The sequence below is a fragment of the Meriones unguiculatus genome, chromosome 4, assembly GCF_030254825.1.
Source record: "Meriones unguiculatus strain TT.TT164.6M chromosome 4, Bangor_MerUng_6.1, whole genome shotgun sequence".
Classification (NCBI taxonomy): Eukaryota; Metazoa; Chordata; class Mammalia; order Rodentia; family Muridae; genus Meriones; species Meriones unguiculatus.
The window spans coordinates 62,024,938-62,037,867 of NC_083352.1; the positions used below are offsets into that span (position 1 = coordinate 62,024,938).

At 40.7% G+C, this 12,930-nt stretch overlaps 1 pseudogene; it reads right to left on the minus strand.

Annotated features, from left to right (window-relative positions):
- Window positions 1-8,953: 8,953 nt before the first annotated feature.
- LOC110557638 (nucleophosmin-like) lies at window positions 8,954-10,241 on the minus strand (annotated as a pseudogene).
- Between the last annotated feature and the right edge of the window lie 2,689 nt (window positions 10,242-12,930).

Sequence of the window (12,930 nt, forward strand, 5' to 3'; positions counted from 1 at the left end):
TGCTGGCCCCTCTCCTTCCCCATATAACAACCCCTTGCTGAACTTTCCTTTTATGTTGCTGATGCTGGGGTGTACTCACCAGCAAAGGCCACTTGAACATGGGTTCAAGCCAATAGAATGTAGTTCTTAGCCAGCGAGCAACTATTCTGGGTGTTTGGGATCCTGGTGCAATTCTGAGCCTTTCTCAGGATGAACTTTTAAGCACAAAAACTATATCCTGGGTTGTCACATGCCAGTTATCAAGAACAGTTAGCCAGAAGCAGAACTACAAAAGCCAAAAATCAAGGTTAGGGACTTTCTTCAAACTACAGACTCTGATGGATTAGGTCTTTGTTCTTGTTTTGGAAGGAGGTGCTAGGTTCTGTCTCAGTTAAGGTTTTATTGCTGTGAGGGGACAACATGACCGAGGCAATGCCTATAAAGGAAACCATTTAATTGGGGCTACCTCAGTTTCAGAGGTTTAGTCTATTATCACCATGGTGGGAAGCATGGCGGCCTCTAGGCAGACATGGCGCTGGAGAAGTAGCTGAATTCTACATCTTGATCCACAAGATGGATCAAAGGGCACTGTGTGAGTGGGCATAGCTTGAGCATTTATAAGCTCAAAGCCTGCCTCCACAGTGACACACTTCCTCCAACAAGGCAACCACACCTAATAGTGCCACTTCCTAGGGCCAAGCATTCAAATACATGGAGTCTATGGGGGTCATTTCTATCCAACCACAATAGGTTCCAAGGCCTAACTACTACTTCCATCATGGTATCAGTTATACCTACTAAGGCCTGTGGGCCTGCTACATTCCACACCATTTCTGTGGGCATGGGTCAAATTGTGGACACATCTGGGGGCAGGAGAGTTAGATCAGAATTTATCCTCTGTTTTATATAGCTAAGTGTGCAGCAGAGCAAGCAGGGCTCTACAGTGAAAACTAGGAGCAAAAGGATTATATGTGGTAATCCTAACCTAACCTTCCCCCACACACACACACACAGTGATAGTAACCCCCCAGCCATGGCCATAAATAGAGCGGTTAACCAGGGGTAATAAAAAAAAAAAAAAAGGTTTTCTAACTGGACTTCCAGCCAGAACCAGAATTTTTCGCTCAAGGTTTACTTGAGTGCTGAGTTTTAAGGTTTTTTTGTCCCCCATAACATAACAACAACAACAACAAAACTAGAGCTGAAGTTCCATGAAGTTCCAAGTGCAGTGGTGCCCACAGTGCCTGTCCCACAAACAGAATGAGGAGGACAGCTCACCACACACAGGCAAGCCCAGAATCTAGGTCTAGGTGGGCCTGGCCTTGTCTCCATTGTAGGTAAGACCTATGGTATAGCATACACAAAGGTACAAAGGAGTGGATCTGCCACTTCGATGGAGTGAGTCTTTGCTTTTATTTGGTGGATGGCACTGCCTACATGATAGGGTCTTAGAGCCTGAATGTACTTCCACCATGGTGTCTGTTGTGCTTAGGTCTGGGGACTTGTTACACTGACTTTCCTGGATTGAGTTCACCTACTTTGTTGTATACTCTCTGAAGTCACTGATCATTTTTGTTGGTACATTTTTCAGATCTAGAGCTTTCCTGCTTTTCTGGAGTCCTCCTACCTCATGTCCCCACAAGTGCATTTGTGGATGTTCTTGCTAATGACTGCCCTGGAACTATACAAGTCAGTGTAACTACTTCCACAGGACAATACGTCATTCAGGGCAATTTGAATCCATGTTCCCAGCATGGCTGCTCAGGCTTGGCTCAGAATAAATGATCTCATTCATGTTGGAGCAAGAGCTGTGTTCACATTACTAAAAGAAATCAAGTGTATTACACATAAAGTCAGGTCAAAATGTTTTTTTTTAATATAGTTTAAATCAGAATTGAGATTAAGGTCAGATGATAGGCTGATTGATTAGCATATGTGGAAAGTTGAATCAATCATACCTGTAATCTTTCCACTCAGGAAGTAGAGCAGAAATTTAAGGTCATCCCCACCTATGTAGGAAGTTTGAAACCAGCGTAGGTTAAATGAAATACTGCCTCAAAAATAAATAACATGTGTGCTTGTGTTTGAGAGAGAGATTATTTGGGATTGGCTCAGCTTGAGTTTGACCAGATGGTAATCAAAGCTGCCTGGAAAGTGATTGCATTCAGAAATAAAAAAATGAAAACAAACTTAACGCATGATTTCAACTAGGCTCAAAGGGAACTAAGTCTTAAAACTCATCACAATAATCAAATAATAGTTCATTCAAAGTAGCCAAAGTAGCCTTTGCTGTTGGCGGAAGGCATCCACGAACACTGAGCAGTTTGTCTTCGGATTCCCTCTAACTCTTCTCCAGCTCTCTAAACCACAGCTCTATCTGCCCTGGGGTCTTGGTGATCCTAATGCAAATCCTGTTAACCCACCCAGAGCAAGGGCTCTGACTGTGGACTCAATATTCCTTGAAGATCGAAATGTTCTTAGAGGCAGATGACCAGAAAACACATTTGGGAGACTTTTCCACATAGATCCAGCTGAGGCAGGGTGGGGGTAATGAGGACATGGCTGAAGAGAAAGAGCTTTGTACAAACAGCAACACAGGGTTGTTGATGGCTCAGTTGTTAAGAGTGATTACTGCTATTCCAGAGGACCAAAATTTCATTTCCCAGCTTCTGTGTCAGGTCGCTCACAACCACCTGTAATTCCTGTAACCACTTGTAACCAGGTCCAGGGAGAGACCTGTTACCCTTTTCTGACCTTTGCTCGGACCCACATACCTGCGACATACACTCATACAAACACGCGTGAATAAAAACAGCTTTGAAATCATTTGTAAAATATTTTAAAATACATGAAGTGCAGAAATAGTTGAGGAAGACACCTGACATTGAGCCCTGGCATGTAGTGTCCATACACTTCATGCATGTATGTTACACACACACACACACACACACACACTACAGGGAACCACCACCTTATCCCTAACATGTCAAAGATTAATAATTACATGTGGGGATTGAAAGACAGCTCAGGGGGTGAGAAAACTGACTGCTCTTCTAGAGGACCTGGGGTTAGTTCCCAGCACCCACTCAACAGCTCACAACTGTCCAACACTCTCTTCTGCAGGATTACGTCACAAAAACACACACTTAAAAGATATAAATAAATATTTTTAAAAGTAAAACCTTTTATAAAAGAATTTTGATGCTACTAGTCTCAAGGAAGATGCAGAAAAGTTGAAACCTTAGTACCCAGGTTAGATTAAAATTGTATGAAAAGACTGCTTAAAATGTGTTCACATACAGCAAGTTTCATCATGCTGATACGTTGGAATAAAGCAAAGGTAAATATAGGCCAACTATACTGTAATATCTAAGAAATTATGCAGAGTATATTTCAACATTAAAACATAAGCACAAGCCAGGCCAGGTGGTACATGCTTTTTGTTAATCCCAGCACCTGGGAGGAAGCAGCAAGATCTCTGAAATCCAGGCCAGCATGGCCTACAGAGAGAATTCCAGGACAGCCAGAGATACACAAAGAAACTCGGTCTGGAAACACGGACACCATAAATAGAAAAGAAAGGTGCAGAGGGCTGCGGACAGCTTACAGGCTGCTGGCTAGTTATTTGCCAGCTGATACAAACCTAGATATATCTGAGAGGGCCGCAACTGAGAAGACACTCCTTAAGAACAGCCTGTAGGTGAGCCTGTGGGGCATTTTCTGAGTTAGTGATCGAGGTGGGAAGGCCCAGCCTCCTGTGGGTGGTGCCATCCCTATCGAGGTGGTCCTGGGTGGTATGAAGGCAGGTTTGTCAAGCAATGAGGAGGAGTCCAGTAAGCGGCACTTTTTCCTGGCATCTGTGTCAGTTCCCACCTCCAGGTCCCTGCCTTGAGCCCCTGCCCTGACTTCCCTAGAAGATGAACTACACACTGATGGAACAAACTCTCTTTTCCCTAAGTTGCTCTGAGACAGCCTGCCACTGTTAGAATGCCATGTCACACATGCAAAACAACAATTCAGTAAACTGGATAAATGTACAACTCAAATTTTAAGTCACTGTTTTCAGTTGCTATCAGTGGTGCTTTCTAGAGAGGTTGGAGGGGTTGAAGAAAAGCAAGAAATAGAAGGGATGAGGAATGACATGGAGTTTTGTTAGGTATCTGTAATGTCATAGCTTTAAAAAACAAAAGAAACAAATGAGAGACAACAAAACCAGCAAGGAAAATACAGTGAGATGTTAAATGTCCCTTCAGTCCAGTCATGGGCATGTGACCATTATTATTCTGTCTTGGTTTTATATTTAAAATTTTTTCAAAGAGAGTAGAAGGACAAAAGCAAAAATAAAATATGTTGCATAATATCAACTTATGATATCGATATATTTCATATCAAAGTGCAAAACAATTCAAAAGATAGGGTCAAGCCTTTCCTGTTTGATTTTTTATTTGTATGCACAGGCTGTTGACAAGAATAGCTCTCTGTGGTGAAGCACGCCAGGCGTTGGTCAGAAAGCAGGAATGGCATTTGGCAAAGAAGGAACAAATAACCCCTCAGGATGAGAAAAGGTGAGTGAGCCCGTCCGGCGGCACCGTGTGTTCTTTCCCTTCACAGACATTCTGAAACATGACTCAAACAAACGCCTTCCACAGCTGCGCGCTGCTGGATTGTTTCTGAATGCGGTTACTTCTTTTTCATATAACTTAGAAGACACGGGGTATTGCTTAAGCCACCTAATGCCTGGAATCAAATCTATGAGGAGATCCAAGTCAGTGAGAGGTTATAGAACACAGAGGAAGAATCCTCACCAAAGTCAGGAAAATCTGGGTCTTAATCCAGTCTTAACTAGCTGTGAGGGAATTAATATAATTTTGTTGATGATGTGGGCTTTTCTTCTACCAATCAAATAAAGGAATAAATTCAATTACTCTTTAAGGTCGTTTTGGGCTGTAACTATATGCTATAACTAGCTACCTCTTAGTGTTGTGACTTTTATACTCTAAAGAAACCAACCAAATAAACATATCTTACTTTCAAGCGATAACAGAGAAAAGGTTACAGTCTAGTACTAAGGCACTATGTTTCTGCTTTTGTGTAACATTTATTGATCTACTTTGTATGTGTGCGGGTACATGCACCATAGTATACAGATAGAAGTCAGAGGACAACTTTGGGGGTTGGTTCCTTCCTTCACCGTGTGGGTTTGTAGGATCCAGCTTAGCTCATCAAGGTTTGCAGCTGGTGCCTTTACCCACTGAGCCTTCTCACTGGGCCCAGTTTCTGGTTTTTGTTTTTACTAATTTGTCAGTTAAGACTGGCATTGAAAAAAATAGAAGGATCATATGAAACTTCTGAGATGAAAGCCCACATTCATGGAAATTGGGTCCTGTGTTTGTTTGTTTTGAGACAAGATGTTTGCTTCATATCACGGGTTGGTCTGAAATTCTCAATAGTCTTATCTCAGCATCCCATGTGTGGGAGTATAAACATGTACCACTATAACCAGCTAGTATCACAGGTATTTTATAGAACTTTAAAAAATATTTTAAAATTATATTAAGATAAATCTAGAAAAGCTCTATCAAGAAAAAAATCAGAGTAAATGCCATGAAAGAGACCAAGGATATGGTTACATTAATACGTTGAATTGCTTATGATATATGTCATATACAAATATATAAGGGGAATTTATTAAAATGACTTATAGGCTGTAGTTCAACTAATCCAACAATGGTTAGCTGTGAATGAGAAGTTCAAGAATCTAGTAGTTGCTCAGTCTTACAAGGCTGGGTGTCTTAGCTGGTCTTCAGTACATGTTGGAATCCCAAAGACGTAGGCTCTGTTGCCAGTGAGGGAATGGATGTGCGAGAAATGTGAGAGCAAGTAAGCAAAGAGCGAAGCCTTCTTCCATGTCCTTACATAGGCTCCAGCAGAAGGTGTGGCCCAGATCAAAGGTGTGTCTTCGATCCTCAAGCTCTGGATTAAAGTTGTATCAAAGGTCCAGACTAAAAATGGATTCACCCACTTCAAACCAAGAAGAAAACCTCTCATGGGTATGTGCTCCATTTCCAGATGGTAGTTCATTCAAGTGCAGCTGACAACTGAGAACAGCCAGAACAGTCCCTAAACATCCATCACCCTCTTCTTCCTTCTGTGAATATAACCTCAAGTTTTAGCTAAGCAATTGGCTTCCCAGACTCTGATTCCCCCCTCACCCCCAGGTTCCTTTTCAGCTAAATGTAGACTAAGAGTTCGAAGAGCACCTTGTGGGCCTCAAACTTTAACATGGAAAATGGTCTGCATTTTACTCTCTCCCCCTCCTGCACACTGAGATGCAGGCGCTGTGCCAGCGAGGCAGCCTTGAAGATGACCACAACGGTGAATCCAGGTCGACCAAGCCTGGGTCACTTGATGTCTTGGTGGAGAACAGGCCTTTCCGCCTGGGTTTCAGACTGAGCAAAGACGTCATTGTTTGATCCAGTAGCCCAGCCTCTGCCTCAATTACTGACAGGGAGCTCAAATTTATTTTTTTTTCCAAGACAGGTTTTTGTGTGTAGCCCTGGCTGGCCTGGAACTTGCTCTGTAGACCACACCGCCTCAAACTCATAGATATCTGCCTGCCTCTGCCTCCTGTGTGCTGAGATTAAAGGTGTGCATTGCTACAGCCTGGCTGGGGGCTGAATGTTGCCACATAGATACAGAAGAAAGGAGAATTTTCGTAACAAATAGTAGGTTTAACCAGAACAGGAACAAACTATGAAAACAGTCTATACTGAGGAGCGTTCTGAAAACTAATGGCAGCAACAGAACTAAATTTATTGTTCACATATGAGTAAACATAAGAGATTTTGAATCTAGACAAATTTGGACCATGTATTTTGATGTTCTTTATCCTAATCTTCTTTTTCTGTTGACTTAGAATTAAATTAAATATTGAGATAACAAATAAATCTAAAAATTAATGGCTAGTTTTATCCTTTAGATGTTGAGTTATAGAAAATATTTCTTTTAAGATTATTTGCTAATAATCTTAATAATTAGAATAATTTTATTCTCCTGAGTATAACATTAGCATATATTATTATCTGCTCATTATATATAATACAGAAATGACCTATAATTGCCATATAACTTATTTTTTATCTTAAAAAGATTCATTTTATTCTGGGTAACTCACAAACTAACATTACACAGCTAGTTTAAGGAAGCCCGTTAAACATCTGTGCCATCCCAAACTCTATACATCTCGAGCTCCACCATTAGAACGGCCACTCTGAAGCTCTGTAACTCTGCTTAGGGTTTAACAGTTTCACTCTCAATTACATTTGTATTCACTTGTCCTTGACCAAAAAAGAAAAAAATTATTATAGAGTTAAAACTAGAAAAAATTAGCTTATATCCTCTTTCATGAAGATAAATACAAAATACAAGTAAATATTTAAGAAAATATGTTTAAGTATGCACACATAGAAGAAGTAGATAAGAATGATATACTTTACAGTCCCGCGATGTAGAAGCCCTGCCTGCCTGCTGTTCTATAGAGCTTGTCTTCCTCTTAACATACTCTGATCATGTCCTCAAGGGACACATGGACACTGTAAAGGCAAATATTTTCATATGCTTTATTCATTGCTTTATTCTTAAAGCCTATACCAGTTTTAACTTTTGGTAATTACTTAACTACCAAATGCTAAATTAATCAGGAGTAAATGAGCATAGTAGGGCATTTAAATTCATTAAATTCTAAATGTTTGTGAACAATCTTTTAGTCATAAAGCATGGTGGCTCTGTGGGCTTGAGAAAGGTCTAGTTTTGACCAAGAATTCTGCAGTTCTATCTAAATCACATCATTTCATCCTTTCAGTTAGTCTTGAGAATGGCTCTGGTGAGAGCGTATCAGAACAATGATTATAAACACAGATCACATAGATTCACTGGGGCCCCCCTTCTTCACCTTTAAAGGGGGGAGACAACGCTACACTTCCTGAGGTTGGCATGGTCAACACATGTAAAGCAAAGAGATTATCTGTGCTAACACTGATTCTGGGAGCCATTTCTACTGGTTACAAGGTATTGCAGGGCTTGAGAAGACTGCCCATCTGTCCACCAGTATCCGTATGACCCCCTCTACACTGCAAGCTCCTGTCACTCTGAGCTTCCCCCAGATCATTCATGCTCTCTCACACCCAGGCCTTCACATGGCCAGCTACTCTTACTGCTCAGAACAGCTTTGCCTCAATATGTTGCAAAACTCTGGCTGTTGCTCATCCTGCACATCCCATCCTCTGTAGCTTGCTCTTGGGAAAACTTCTCCAGCCCCATCCCTCATTTGATACATAAGTCTTCTTGTGTGCCTCCATAGAGCTCTCATGGCTGTTGAACACAGGATCAGCATTCCCTGAGTGAATGAATTGCTTTGCTTTTGACGAGAACTGGAAGCTTCCTAAATATACTCCTCTGGAACCAAAGCACTATGGCAAGCTTAGAAAGTAACGGAGATGGAGAATTGCTACTCGTCCTGAGTACTCTTTCCTATCCCTCTCATCCACTGCTGTATTTTGTGTACTGTCCTCTTTATTCTCATCACCCACTAATCCAAGAGAGAGGGAGCTGCTAAATCACTAATGGACCAGTTCCCAGACACAGGCCTTGTTCTCTGGCTTAGAGAAAGATCCCACTGAAGAGGTTTTTTGGTTTGGTTGGTTTTGATTTTAATTTTTTAAATTCTATTAGAATACTGAGTTTATCTTACACACATATTTTTGTCTCCCTACCATTTCCACATCTGACCACCACTGTTACTATGTCCTAGCAGAACATTCCATATGTACTTAAAAACAAACAAGGGGTGGAGTTCCAGCCTTGAAAACTAAACAGGCTTTTTGACAATAAATTCTTGGCAATTGCACCTGGCCAGCGTTTATCAAACACAGTAAGGAAAGTTCTCACTTTGCATTATAGAAAGGATAGCCAGGTATCAACTGTCACAGAAATGAAGTAAAACTGAATATTTCAAACTGTTTAAACCATTTTCTTCTTCTTCTTCTTCTTCTTCTTCTTCTTCTTCTTGTTTCTTTGTTGTTTTTTTGAGACAGGGTTTTTTTTTGTATAACCTTGGCTGTCCTGGACTCACTTTGTAGACCAGGCTGGCCCCAAGCTCACAGAGATCTGCCTGCCCCTGCCTCCCGAATGCTGGGACTACAGGTGTGTGCCACCTTGTCTGGCTTAAACCATTTTCTTAAAGAGACTTCTCACACTGCCAGAGATCTTTTTTAAATTCACTTATTTTTTATTAGTTACAATTTATTCATCTTGTCTCCCAGCTGTAGCCCCCTTCCTTGTCCCTTCCCAATTCCACCCTCCCTCCCTCATCCCCTCTCATGCCCCTCCCCCAGTCCACTGATAGGGGAGGTCCTCCTCCCCTTCCATCTGACCCTAGCCTATCAGGTCTCATCAGGACTCTGCAGGGATCTTGAAGATCTTGAATAGCTTCCTGGTCAGTCATCCAGAAGCAATTTTTCATATAATTAATGAACTTTGTTTCCACTTTGGGAAGAAAGCCACTTTTTTCTATACTTGCTTGCATTTTTGTCTTATTGTCTTCTACAAAACTAGGTCCTTTTGGTGTTTTAGGAGGGTTTTTTTTTTCCTGTTTTTTGAAGGACTCTTGGCCCTTTGATCTTGGTGTTGATGGTTTTAAGTGTTTTCCATTCTGGTTTGATTTGTGTGCATTTTTGGCTGGGGTATCTCGAAGAGATTTCTTCACTGGAACTTTTTCTTCAGTTTCATCATCATCATCAAGTTTTTTTTTTCTGTGGAACTATATTACCACTTCCAGGGACAGATAATGTCCAAATATGCTTATGAGTTTTGCATCCTCCTCATCTTCATATTCTGACTGCATCTTCCTCTGCAGGTTCTAGGAGCTATCCACTAATGTGCACAGGCCTGAGCCACACTTTAACCTTAAGGCCAAAGGTTATTTGGTTAGTTTCCCTGAGGGAAACTGTTGGTTGTGCAGACATTTTCAACATTTCCAGTGTTACTTTCATTGGACTGTCTACACAGTTCATTGCTTTTGCCTCTACATTGAGTAATTCATCTTTTGCTCCTGCCCCTAAACTGACCATTCTTAATGATAGCTGGTGCTCATTTTCATCATTATCCACTTTAAAGTGACAATCTTTGTCAGCCTTGAGTTCACAATTGAAAAGGTAGTTCTGAGGCCTAAGAGGTCTCATGTCCATGAACATCGAGTCTTCCATGAGGTAGAGGCATGCACTTTGGTGTGAGAGAAGTCAGACAGAGAAAACTACCTACTGTTCCTCAGAACAGACACACAGGATGGAATCATGCCAAAAACAAGAGATTTTTATGGATTGTTTTATGTGTATATAATTATTAAAAAGTCTCTTTGACTAGGACAACTTTCCTCCTTCACTCATAAAAGAAATACAAGCTCCAGGATTGGGATCTGTTAGAAAACTGACGACCTATCATGAGCCACCATTATGTTTCCTCACAGGTTCCTGAGTGACTTGGCACCTAGCCAATAATGTTACATTAACATCAAATATGAATATCCATGGCACTTGGGGTAAAACAGGCCTCTCTGTCACAGTAACCTTGACAGGAAGTGGCTTTAAAGAGACTTGCTTGCCTAGAGGTAGAAAAATGTTGGCATGATTTAGTGTTTCCCTCTGGCCAGTGATTTCTCTCCACTGCCCTCTGGCTTGCTCCCTGTTCTCTGTGGAATAAACAGGTTGTCTTCTCTCTGCTCTGAGCACAGCTGCTGTCACCTCTCTCCAAGGCAGACACCCAAACTTCAAGGACTCACAGTCTGTACTCAGACGGTCTTTCGGTCTTTCGGGCATCTGAGGTAGGTAGTAACACACAGATTCCCTGGGAGCAGAGCTTTGTTGACTTTGAGGGGTGCAATAAAGCTTATCTTCATCTAGCATGTTTATGAGGGTGAATCACAGGACCATTAGCCCCAGGGGCTGATGACAGCAGCAACAATAACTGTGCTGTAGGGAAGAAGATACGTGCTAGAGAAGAGAGGCTGCCCACCCCAAATCAGAGCAAAGCCAGACTGTGTCACCAACCCCACAACTGGAATCTTTCACTGGGACTTGTAGACAGTTCTAAAATTTGTTCCAGGAAACAGCTGATGAAGCATACTAGCAAAATATAACATGTCAGAGAATATGGTTTTTAAAAATAGCTGCATTTTATTTTATTTTTAAATTTTTTATCTTAGTTTTTGAGACAGCATTTCTCTGTGTAGCCCTGGCTATCCTGGAACTAGCCCGGTAGACCAGGCTGGCCTCAAACTTATAAAGATCCACTTGCCCCTGCCTCCTGAGTGCTGGGATTAAAGGCCTGCGCCACCACACAGCTGATATGTTTTTTATCAGAACAAAATTGTGTTTGAAAAACATAAATACTAGTGACAGCCATAATTCCATCTTTATCATTCTACAGGTAAAATTCTTATTTTTTTTCAGATTTCATTTAGGAGTTATTCGTTTATTTATTTAATTTAATTTTCCATATTTAGAATCTTTCTATCCAATGCTTTTAAGTCTTTCTCAACGTGTCCTATAGAACTATGTATATAGCTTTTGAGTATACTACTTTAAGACTGTATTAGTTAATTTTCCTGTGACTGTGATGAAATATTTTGACAAAAATGTTTTAGGGGTTAAAGGGTGTAATTTTATATTATAGTTTAAAGCAGAGAGTGATGAAGGCTGGTACTCAGCTCACTTTCTCCTTGTACTCCTTCCAGGACCTCAGCCCACTGAGTACTGCTACCAACAGCTTAGATAAAATGTTTTCACTTCAATTAGCCTAATACAGCTAATTAGCTGAATTATATAACATATTATTATATATTATACAACATATTATAAAAATGTGATTGTAAATATATTATATAACATTTATGACATAACATATCATTTTTATATTATAAATATTTGTAATGTGTTTATATTATATATAAACTTTTATATATAATATAATTATATTATATAAATTTAATATATAATATGTTATATATGATATAATATAATGTAATGTATTATAATTTAACATGATTTATATTATATTTGTGTATGTTATAAATAGACAATATGTTATATATATTTCTATATTTTAGGTCAAGGTGATAAGGAATAAAATGTTGTTGGTTATTATCGACTTGACAGAATCTAGACTCATCTGAGAGACCTGCCATTGTGCGTGATCGTGAGGCTATATTAGATTTATTATAACATGTGTCATATATAATCTACACGTTACATTGCTCAGCATATCTTTGAAGTCATGGAGCAAGAGTCCATGGCCCTGTCAGCCTTGTTTCAGCTTGTTTGGCTTGTTTCAGCTTGTCTGCTCTCTTTTCCTTCACAGTGGAACATTTTAGAGACCTTCTATGGCACTTCTCGTTCTTTCTAGCTGTCTGCCTGGATAAGAGTGGTGTGCGATGACCACGCCCAAGGCTGGGCTGCTCCCCTGCCCTGAACGTTCCTCTGCAACCCCAGCAGCCCATGACATCTAAACCCTGCCTCACTCAGGTCTCAGGTCACAGGCACAATGCGGCTAGATCTTTAGCCAGAATGGTCCCTGAATGGCCCCTAGCCCAGTTTCGTATAGAAGCCTCAGGAGCTTGGCCTTTGCAGTTTGTAGTTTTGCCTTCCCAAGTTCCCACCAGACTGGCCCATGAAGCTCAGCTTCATATCCAAGGGCTCTTCTAGTCCAAAAGTCCAAACTCTTTCTTCATCCTCCTACAAACTACGAAGATTTCAGAACTTATATGTCAGGCTTGACACAGCAAAGTCCCCAGCTCTTAGAACCAGTTTTCTATATTCTTTCCTTTTCCTGTTGCTTTGGTAAAACACTCTGACAAATTAACAAAGAGGCTTAACCTCTAAGTAGGATGAGCATTGAACG